Genomic DNA, 12,394 nt, shown 5'->3' on the forward strand with positions numbered 1-12,394 from the left:
ATATATATATATATATATATATATATATATATATATATATATATATATATATATATATATAAGGACCTTTTGAAAGCTTAAAAGATCCATTTTGAAGATTTTATAAAAAATTCATTTTTTGGGGGTAAATTGATGCACGAACTGAAAAGTGGCTTTTGTCATGACTACTTACTCTCTTTGTTTGGTGATAGGTAGAGAGAGAATGGTTCTTCTCTCTACTTTTACTCCTCTCTCTCTCTCTCTCTTTTTACTCCCCTCTCTCTCCTACTTTATCCCCTCTATTCCTCCTACTTTACCACCCTCATTCCCTACTTTCCCCCCCTCTCCTATCTAGAGAGAAGTTAGAGAGAGAGCTACAAAAGTAGCCCTATTTATTGTCTTTGTTCCCTCCATCCCCTACAAAATTAGCTTTAATCCCTTAAAATTAAGGATCCTTACATGGCCCCAAGGGGGTCCAATTTTTTCCTAATGCACCAAGGCTCATAGCTTATGCCAGATATGAGTCACATTGCTTCAAAAAGCATCCTATCAAGAAAAAGGTGCACTTCAGAGGAGTTTTTTTTCTCTCCTTTTGCACTTAGTTAATAATGCGAAAAAAAAACAAAGAATGTTTCCTTCTCGGTCCGCCACCGACCATGATAACCTTATACTAGTTTGCTAATGCACTGGTTGCAGCAACAAACTATTAGGGTGTTGTGGTTCGGTACCTCCAGCTTCTTACAACAATCAATGGCGACACGCGCTCTGAAAGAGCAGCCCAAAGATGATGGCGTACCCCTGTCCATCCTTGCCTGTTGCCGCCCCTGATCCTTTCCCCGCGTTCAACGATGCCAATGAAATCTGTGCAGGAATACAGCTGCCTCACTAGCCCAAGCAACTCACCGACGAGAGCTGAACACATGGAATATGAGGAACGGTGTGGCCGCCCATTGGGGCTGCGATTCAACAAGGCCAATGACAATCTCTACTTTGTTGATGCCTATTATGGTCTTTTGGTAGTTGGTCCAGTGGGTGGAGTTGCAAGGGTCGTTACTCAGCAAGCTGGGACATCGACACAACCAATCAAGTAATTTACGCACGACCTGGACATCCACTCTAATGGGTCCATATTTTTCACAGAGAGCAGCATCCGCCACAATAGATTCTATGAGCACATGCGGCTACCAGCTACTCTTAACATCTCTCACTTGTTGGATCAACGGGTCAGCTGGCGCAGCTGCAAGAGAGCGAGAGTAGGCAGCAGGGGTAGTCTCAGGTCAGCTGGCGCAACTGCAAGAGAGCGAGACCATGATAGCCTTATACTAGTTTGCTGCTGCAACCAATCCGCGCTGGCGCGGACTGGTTGCAACAACAAACTAGTAGGGTGTTGTGGTTGTCGATGCCTCCGGCTTCTTACAGCGATCAATAGTGGCTCTCAAAGAGCAGCCCAAAGATGATGGCGTACCCCTACCCATCCTTGCCTATTGCCACCCCTGATCCTTTCCCCACGGTCAACGATGCCAATGAAATCTGTACCCTGACAGGGGTAGCCTCGGGTCAGCTGGCGCAGCTGCAAGAGAGCGAGATCAGGCAGTGAATTAGTTGGTAATTCTTGCAGCGGGAGTCGGATATTGATTTTTTATTTATTTGTTATTCACATGCTCGAGAAACTGTGAGAGAGAGAGAGAGAGAGAGAGAGAGAGTCTAGAGAAGAGTCCTGAAGTCTTGACCATGGAAATCTCTCCAAGAGGTCGACGACCCCTACCAAGGCATAGGAGACTAGCAGCAGGAGGTCGACAATGCCAACCAGGGCACACAGGAAGAGGAAAGAGATGTAGGAAAGGCGTTTGAGGGAGGATAGAACGGTTAACCTTGAGGGTTGCCGAGAGTACTGAAGAGAGCGAATCCAGACTGGAGAGCGAGAGAGAAGAAGAAGAAGAAGATTGTTTTAACGTCATAGGAAACTATCCTAAGAGACCTTAAAGATCTATCAAACGAGAAGAGTTGAACTCAAGACATGTTATGAGAGAGAGAGAGAGAGAGACACACACACACACACGCACACACACAGAGGTGCTTCTGGAGTTACGACAGGTTGATAAGATCAATGATTGAGGATGTAGGTGTGGGTACATATTTTTCCTCCCTTTGTCAAGAACTGTGTGGTGAAAAAAACAAAACTCATTTGCTTTTTCACATTTATAACCTCGCTTTATCGGCAATTTTTGGAAGGAATTTTTAGCCGGAGAAGGTATTATATAATTTTCATACCGATCACTCTTCTCCACGCTCAAAGATGCAAGCCATAACCCCTACTCAGACAAATTCTACTCAATTTGTTTAGTTTGTTCCTACCATTTCTTAGTGGAAACAATACACTGATGCCCCATATGGAAACTTAACCTATCATTGGGAATTCTATTAAACAAAGTTCCTTTATTTATTTATGCCTAAATTAGCGCTGCCAAGGTCTTTCGGTAGCTCTGCCGCTCAAGGTTGCCCGAGAGCTTCAGTGTAATAGGATTTTCGAGAGGAAGGTTTGAGAGTGAGGTGTGAGTGGGCAGGCTGCAACTCTAGTGTACTCCTTGGATGACCGGCTAAAAGGGATATGGGCCACCTCCAACCCTCTAAGTGAATGAAGTCCCTTTAATTCAAACTCCCTTTATGGGGCTTATGGGGGATCCCTCTTAGCCTGACTGTTCTAAAAAAATTCCCATACAAACTTCTCTAGCAAATTACCACCCCCTACTCCTAGGATAATGAGTTTAGATTCTAGAGGCAAGACTCCTCCCAGAATAGTGCCTGAAAATAAGTGGAAGAGGATTCCCAACAGTTATACTATTTCATAGCAGAAGAGGACAATGATGGAAAGAGTTATAGATGGACAAGATGACCATAGCAAGGTGAAGAAATAGCTTGCTATATTGATAGAGAGAGATCCATGTCCAACATGATGTAGGATTTGACTCAAGCTAAGAGAAATGTTCACAAATTAATAATGAAGCTCAGTGGGGCACGTGAATGGTGCTTGTCAGAATGACAAAGTGCATTTTGTGGAGAAGCACAATGAAGTTTTCCTTGAAAAGGAGGGCTCACAAGTAGAACTGGATGCTATGAAGTTGTGGTATGAGTTGACACTTATGGAGGTACAAACCGATAACCATGATATGTAGAGCTTGTAACATGAGCTTAAGGTTTGTGTGGAGGCTAAAGATGAGGTAGTTAGGCTAGTTGGAGAGGCCATGAGTGCACCACAGTAACATCAAGGCACATTGAGGAGCTCTTAGTAGAGCTTTCCATAACAAAGGGGTCCACTTTGTTGAGTGATTGCACAACACCTAGGATGGATGACTTGATTGCTAAGCTCCTAGAGTCCATGGAAAGTAGTCTTCTAAAAATTGAGGTACTCTCAAGTCAACAACACAGAAGGAAACATTGCAACCGCTTGTTGCTGTAGAAATTAACAAAAGTACAATTGAATCTCTCAAGTATGAAAGTGTTGAGGCCAACGTCAAAGATCTAAAAGTGGAAGATGTATAGCATAATGACCAAGAGATGAGTGATTTTCTCACTAATTAGCAGCTATGAAAGAGGCTAAGCATAAGGCCATACAAAAGAAGATATGGAAACGGTGAAGGTGGAAGCAATAAAATCAAAGAATTCTGAATCAATTGCCTAGGATTTACTTACCAAAACATGTAGACAATTGGAAGAAGCCAAAGAAAATCTTGCCAAAGAGAGTGTGGAGGATGCTGCTCTCCTTGCATCTCTTGAATGACTTAAGGTTGAGCTTGAGAAGAGCCAACATGAAGCTATTCAAGCTTTATAAGATAGGGAGGCAGCTACAAGAAACAAGACAATGGAAGTGCTTGACCACATGGAGAGGATGAGGGGGTCGAGCCAAGCTCGACTATCAATCTGGAAAGAGAAGGAAGCTTCTACCCGTGCCATGGTTGAGTCTCTGTAGATGGATTTTGAAAGGCTTAAATCAAAAGAGACATTGTAAGCTCAAAAGGAGGGATTCAAACCAAGTTGAATTATCGAATTGGACAGAGAAGAAAGCTTCTACCCGTGCCATGGTCGAGTCTCTGTAGATGGATTTTGAAAGGCACAAATCAGCAGAGACATTGACAGGTGAAAAGGAGTCGATAGCACCTACCAAGGTCTGAAAAATGAGCAAAGAGCTCGAAAGAAACAACTTTGCACTGATTGAGCATCAAAAGCACTCCTCCAATGAGATTGCTACTTTAAGCACTCGAGCTTATGGGCAAAGCTTTATGCAAATCAAGCTAAGCTAGTAGCCCGAGTAGGAAATTTTTAGGGCCAAATTTTTGGTATGCCTTTTTTTGCCTTGGAAACTCGGTACTTAAATGAGGGTTGTGAGCATATCATGAAAGTCATTTTTGTTTTATGGGGATGATGAGATTTCCCATATCTCAAGTATTTGGTTTAGGAAATGGTTCTTAAGATTGAATTTCTAACAATCAATCACTGATTCGTGGTGGTGATTACAATTTTCAAGACAACTATTTTCTTCCAACATTTTAGTACTCATTCTAGTATGTTGTCAAATTCGCTCAAAATTTGTCTATTCTCGGTTTTTTTGGCTCGCTAATTAGAAACCCCCATTTGAAAGAAACACCCCTTGGTGCAAGGGAATGCAAGCACATGTTTTCATCCATTGAAACACTTGCACTTGAAACACTTGCACATACGGGTGGAGCACGAAAACAACGAGTGATGGCCACAAGGTGAGATGTTCTTCAGTTCCAAGATACATTTCTACTTCACACTATTTGCTAACATTTATCTTGTTGGTTGCTAAAAACTTAATCCCAGGAGGCATGCAATGGAACAAGCCAAGATGATCAAGTCAACCTTGTCACTAGTTGTCTCAATACCTATGATGTGACTTTTATCTTACAATCACCTGGAGAAGCACATTAGGGAAACAGTCTCCAAGGATCCTATGCACAAATTGGAAAATGTGGTTAGTGAAGATCGTGTGCAACAAGCTTGTGATGAGTCTTGGATCAGAACCAAAGTGTCAAAGGCTATTTTTCAACTCCTAAAGGATGCCCTGAGAGAGCGTGGCATCATGGAGAACCTATTTCCCATTTTGCACAAGGTCAACCTTGCAAAGAATGCCACAAATGAAGAAGTGTTCTCAACATTGGGGCATACCTACACATTGAGGACACAATGTCAGTTTCACTATATGCTTCATGCACACCAAAGACAAGGAAAAAAGGTAGGCAAAACTCCATAAGACCTTTGAAGAAGGGCTTATCTTACACAATGTGGAACAATAATTTTGTGGGCCTCTAAAGGCTTAAACAAGCTATGCTTAGATTCTACGAGCTACCTCAAGAAGGTGACACAATACAATTATTTCTTTTGGTTGTGTTCTTCTTATCATAGACTTTGAAGTATAAGGTCTTGCATCTACTTGTTTTGTAGTTCTTGGCATAAAGGGCGCTTTTGTGCTGAAACTCGATGAGTGTCAAATAGTGAAAGGTTAAGGTTAGAGAGGCTAAGTGTCACTCTAATGAATGAAGCCCTATTGCAAACCAAGCAAAGGGATTCAATCAATCCATCTCTCACCCCCTCTTTCAGTGTGCAATCAAAGAAAGACATTTGGTGGCTAGGTGCTATTGAGGTGCCCAAAGAGACCAATAGAGTACTTTCATGTATTTTTGAGAGAACTCCATGGGTCACAGAAGTAATACGCTCCCAACTTGTAGGTGATAAGTTGGAGGTTGAGGGTTTTGATAGCTTTGATGTGGACTGGCACCTAGGTGGGGACTTAAAGGCCATAAAGTGTTTGCTTGGCTACAAACAAGGGGCTTCTTCTCTCTTTCCTTGTCCATTTTGCACTCGGGGGTACAAACCTAACAAAAAAAAAGCACAAAATAACTCTGCAAAGGGCAGTTCAATGCTATGGAAAGAGGATGCAGACAAAGCATTGGACAATCTTGATTTCCAAGACAAAGGTAGAGAATGGGAAGTGTTTATTTTGATATGCCCCATGGTCAATGCCCCAGATCGTGCACAAAAGGACAAGGCTTGAAATCCAATCTTTCCATTTTCTCTATCTCATGTACGTTTTTGTACATGCATTCATGAGAATTTTTGATAAGCTACTGAAGCTCCACATTGACTATGCTTTCACAATGAAGCCATTGAAAAAGTCTCAAGAGGCGATCAAAAGGGTGGAGGCACTTCTAAATTCCATTGGCTGTCATGGTGGAAATGTGTCAATTGTTGTTGCAAAGAACACAGGGAAGGCCCATGAGATTGCCCAACAAGTGCCAATGAGTGGACAAAAAGCCAGACCTTTTTTGAAGAAAGAAACCCAGGGAAACCCAAGCCGACATAATGCTCAAAATAGCTCCAACCACAAGGCCGCTAACCTTTGGGAACTCTGGAAGGAATTATACAAAACTACTACTGACAATGACTCGAACAACGAACTTGCAAACAAGCGCAAGCAAGTTTGGGAAACTTTTGATAAAATGGTCAAGCTTATGGGTCTTACGAGCATAACAGAGGAGCAATGTCAATCATTTCAAGAAGTGTTGGTGGACTTCACCAAGGTCTTTACCCTTGCTTGGGATGAAAATAACATCACACATTACATGGTAAGCCATGTCACATAGTGAACTTATTAAAGAGATTGTTTGCATTTAATAATGTGCATCACTTTCTCATGTGAACAACATACGTTGTTTGCGCATGGAGTATTTTTTATGCACAAATATGGTTCACTTGAGATTTTTAGCACTCAAGGCATGGACAATTCCCATTATCGAGCAAGGGGGGTGTACTTTAAAAATACTCAACATGGTGGTGGTATGGTACAATCTAATTATTTGGAAGAGATGTTCAACTAGTTTTTTTGCACGACATTTTCTCACCATGGAGCATGCACAAAAATCCAAGGTTGCAAGGGAAGTGCACAAATTGGGTCATCAAGAGCATAGCAACAAGTGGTGAATGTCGCAAGGCCCCGCCAATCATTCTGCATGGTGCCAATATATGTAGGGTGCACAAGGGTCAAGGTGGATTAAATGCTAGGGACCCCACATGAATGCAATTGCATAATATCCACATACCCCACTTATTCTATACACATTTGAGAACATTACAATATAATAACATTATATTCAAACTCATGGAAGGGCCAAAATTTACACTTACTATGATAAACATTCCTCCTTTAACCACCTTGACAATCCTAGGTAACAGATACAAAACAGCTAGATTGCACAATGTACTAAATAAAAAGCCATTAATGTTAGATGAGCTATGTGTAGGAAACTACAACATAAATGATGGACTTATAAATGGAGCAGACGAACTTTTCCAAACTATTGCAACTCTAAATAGAAGACCAGTAATGTAGGTGAGGAGATATAATCCAAAAATAAACATCTTTATATTGTTGGCATTAGCTCTCTGTGGACATCTATATTTCCAGTAATAGAAGAGTTCCAAAAAGGGAAAAATAATGTTAACAAAGTTTACAAAACTCAGTTTCCAATTCACGAATCTTCTACAAGAAATATACATCACTCCCAAGGACTCTCACTTGAGCAAACGTATTTCTCATTTGACAAATGCACTAGGCATGGTTTGACATACATTGCACTCTCACGAGTCCGAACCATAGAAAACACATTCCTTCAGAACCCTTTGGTTAGCTCATACTTCATTATAGATGAAGAATTAAAGAACAAGATCTCCAGACTCTCTTTAGAAGCGCGATGGAAACTATCCATTCCATTGCTCAAAAACCTTCATCCCCTAGACAAGACTTTGAAATGTTTTGAAACATTAGATCGTTATCTAAGTAATTTGAAGATATTAGAATTCATCCATATTGATGAGTGAAATATCTTATTTTCAAGAGGTACACATATTAAACGCAAATTTACTAACTGCAAACACAAATTTCAAAACAATAACTACACAAACAAAATACAACACGACTATTGCATACAAATCTTCTTTATTAATTAATCCAACAAATATTTACACTAGCATCGACTACAAAACTCTTCAAACTACTTTGCAGCTCAATAGAAAATTTTTCATACATTTAATAGCACTATACCAATCTCCAAGTACTCATAGTTTTGACTTTTTTTAGACTCTTAACACAATATTAATGACATGCTCATAAAATGAAAAATTGCTTATTGTGGGTGATTTCAATGTTGAAATGCTATAGAAATCTCATCAACAAAAATCTTTACAAAGCATGATGTCAATATATGGCTTACACACCAACCACTATATATGCATCTTTACTTGATCACATTTGGATGATTAAATCACAATTTATGTCTAAAGCAAGCAATATTGTAGTGTATTGGTCACACCATGATGCATTCTACTAGACAAAAAAATCTCTTACTCCAACAAATTAACTAAAGAAAATCAAGAATCTCTTCTTCCAATATTCAAACAAAAAACCCAAATTTGTCAATATGCCATTTCAAAGAAAAAAGAAAGAGGCAGCTCAATTCCTCAAATCATTCTCCTCACAAAACTACAAAGACTAGCTTGCAAAAACTATGCAAAGACATCTTCAATACATTCATACTTGGATAGCAGAAACTCAGTTTGTATTCTCTTTGTTAGAGTATTTCTTAATCATAGTTTACAGTACTACCCACATAATAATATTAATACCATTGGTTTCTTTTTCCTCATTAGATTGTTCAAAGAGTAAAGAGCAAAAAGACAAATGCAGGTATTGTTACCTAGAAAGCAACAAAGATCACAAAGTACCATTCATTTTTTCTTGCACTTTTTCATTTGCAATATGGCAAGATGGCAATAAGAGGCAAGTGCTCAAACTCATTCACTTAACTAAGAGAATTTTCCTCCAGAAAAGAAAAACGCCAATGTTATGCTTGTATGAGGATGTACATTCCACATTTGTGTCAATAGAACATTCATGAGCATGTCAGATTTCTCAACTTAGAGTAATTCTCCATGTTTTATCTCCACCACCCTTACAACAACAAGAGGTCGAGACAATATAGCATCATGTTCATCCCAATGATTCCCAGGTATGTCGAGAAGGAAAAGAAAGAGACATAGCATAGTTATATGGTTTTCTTCTTTAGTTTGTTCCAACTTTTCTATTGATGTGGATGTTAAATAATTTGTTTTGACTCGTTTATAGATATTAATACTAGATGTATGTTGGTTTTGGACGTGTTTACAAGAGTCGCCTTGAAAGCACTCGACAAGCAAGTTGTTGAATACAATTTTCACTTATAAGAAGTTTCTTTTGTGTATTTTGTAAGACCTACAATCTCTACTATGGTCCTTTGGAAACACTGTTCTCAAAGTGTCATAGAAAATTGTATTGTACGCTAATATTTTGGTTAAATAGATATGGTTAATTTCATGAGACCCTCTTTTTATTGTAACCTCTATAGCAGTGTATGGACAACCAAAAAATCTATATCTTGCACTAAAGACTTCCCTTATCGACGATAAAGAGTCCTTAAGGGCATACCAAGGTTGTGTTTCTTATTTGCAGTATAGAATAACATCTACATCAAGTGCATGCTCTAGTGCTTTAAATAGATTAGTGAATCTTTGAAGGACTCCATATAATAATTTGTGAGCACTTTTAGCTTGAACCCTTGCAAAAAAACTACTTTTGTGTTTTAATACGCTAGATTTATATACTAAGATAGGTAGTCAAATTGTTTGACATTCAAACATTTAGCTACATGTTACACGTTTTATAGTGAAAAAGGTAGTTAAATTGTTTGATACTTCAAGGATAGGTGTTGTTTGGGTACAATTTTATCTGATGGAGGAGAAGTCTGAGCTAGGCTAGGAATTGTCAAATGCACTTGCCTTTTCCTCCCATTTGATATTGTTTTTTGTCTCTAATGACAACACTAAAATTCTACTTCATGGGAAGAGGACCAAGCTAAATTTTGGTCCTTAGTGCCAATTTCATTTTATCGATCAATTTTCTAAAGATATCAAAATTTAATTTACAAAATTTATCATTGCAACTTTCATCATATGGCAACATCTGGAAAAAGTTGCAATATTACTATTTTATTCTAGCGACACATATATGTCTTGCATGTCTAGCTCATATACACACATTTTGGTTGATAGTTATTCATTGAAGAGATAATACAAGATGTACAAAAAATTGATCTTGAGTGGAGTATGACTCTTTTGGAAAACTTTAATCCGGTTGGATCACACCCACGTGGGCTCATTGGTGAGAATTTATGCCTTTTGTACAACAAAAGTGGCTTTTGGAAGGCTTGCCAAGCTGTCAATGTTTGGAATTAACTATCCCACAAAGGATGGAATAGGGGTGAGATTTCTAATTGGCTTTCTTTCAAGATTTCACTTTTAAGTTTGTATCTTGAGTACATAATCATTTTCTTGTGCAGGTACATGACTACATTCATGTCACGGACTTAGTCGATGACCGTATTGCAGCTCTTTGAAAACATTTTACAGGTGCCAAAGGTATGAGCTCTCTCTCTCTCTCTCTCTCTCTCTCTCTCTCTCTCTCTCTCTCTCTCTCACGCTTCCAATATCCTCATTGAAAATTTATGTTCAACCAAAAAGGCACTTGTTGAACCTCAAGATGGAACACCAAGGAAACAACCGAGCATACTAAAAAGACTGCAACTATATGTACAAAATAGGTGGGTTGCTCAACCCCCTTGACCATAGTTTAATGCATATTAGGCACTAACCCTCTATCAAAGTACATCTTGAGTCACACATCATTTACCCTATGCCTAAGAAACTTGTTGTTCGTCTACAACAATTGATATGTCCCATTAGGAAAAGCCTAATGCACCTATCCACTTCTTCTTTAACTTCTTTTGAAAGGTGAACTTGAGGTTCTTTCATACTTCATCACTAGGTCGCCTTCCCATATCCTCTTTTCTACTAGACTTTGGTTAAACTTCCTAATCTGCTTCACATAGAAATCCACCGTTGCTTCCCTATTCATATGTAAGGCTTCAAGACAAGTAATTTGGTCTAGCAAAACATTTTGTTGAGTGGAATTGACCCACCACATACCCTTCAATGCTCCTAATTGTGCATACACTAGTAGCACTACCTCTACCAAAAACCAAATCCAATGGGGTAAAATTTGTGGCCACCTTGTAGGATGTTTGTAAGTCCATAAAATTTTCTCAAGGCTAGCATCCCACTCCATCACCTACCTGCACATATACTTTGTAAGCAAGGCTTAATGATTTGTCCATTAGCACTTTCCACCAAACCATTGCATTAGGGATGATAGTATGATCAAAATCTATGTTGAATAGCTGATTTTGCAACTAATGCATGCACCATTCTACTTCAAAAATCTTGAAATCTATCAAAGGTTAGCACCCAGGGCACCTCCAAAATGACAACATATACAATCAAAAACAAATTGGGCCATTGTATGAGCATTCACCTCTTTAACCTCCTTGGCCTCCATCCACTTGGTAAGATAGTTAATGGCTACCAAGACGTACTTATTACTGCTTGTCAAATTTGGGAGAATAGATGGCCCCATTTTCCAAAAGCATTATGGGCTATGATAGCCCCCTATCACTGTGCCACTAATTGTTGATCTCGCATGGTTTGACACCCATGGCATGTCTTACACCAATAGTGCACATCTCATACTATAGAAGGCAATTGAAAACTATCTCTAAGCACACAAAAGTATACCTAATCCTTGCCATGTTGTCTTCTTTCCTCATGACATTTCTCCAAAACCATGCCGATCTCATCTTTGTAGAGGACCCTTCTTAGTACTCCATCTCGACCATATGTCATAGATCCTCCCCTATCAAACTAAACCTACAAGACTTTTGAACAATCCTTCTCTTTTGTAGCCTAGATAATTTTTTTTTTCAAACATTGACTTGTGCTCCAAAAGTCATCTATTTTGTTCATGGTCTCTCTACCTGCATAGGTGATGGGTGCCACATACAAACCTGCTACATGCACTTGTACCCAGCTACTACCTAGCTGGCTACAAGTGCTGCTACTACCTAGATGATCTCCTTCTTGGTTTTCCTCCCTCTTGAAGAAATCATTCTCCCAATGCATTGTATCATAGGACTTTAGTGGATGCCATTTATGAGTTTCCAACTATCTTTTACATGCCATCCAATAGGTATGTAATTTCCCATTTACTTCTCTAAGATGCAATAGACTAATAGATATAGCATATGTAGCTAACAGATTGTAAATGTTTCTTTTCTTCTTTAATTCTTTGAAGGACAGTTTGCTACATCCATTTGGAATCACTTCATGTTTTTTGGATTTCATGCTAATAGTTCTCTTATAACAATAGGATATGGTAAACTTGCTCTTTTACGGGCATGGCCCATTAAGAACATAC

The 12,394-nt window shown here is 39.1% G+C and overlaps 1 pseudogene; it reads left to right on the top strand.

The window, feature by feature from the left end:
* The first annotated feature begins 1,154 nt into the window (after positions 1 to 1,154).
* LOC147442365 (uncharacterized) lies at positions 1,155 to 4,277 on the top strand (annotated as a pseudogene).
* Positions 4,278 to 12,394: the final 8,117 nt, after the last annotated feature.

The sequence above is a fragment of the Adiantum capillus-veneris genome, chromosome 14, assembly GCF_014529385.1.
Source record: "Adiantum capillus-veneris isolate H3 chromosome 14, ASM1452938v2, whole genome shotgun sequence".
NCBI lineage: Eukaryota > Viridiplantae > Streptophyta > Polypodiopsida > Polypodiales > Pteridaceae > Adiantum > Adiantum capillus-veneris.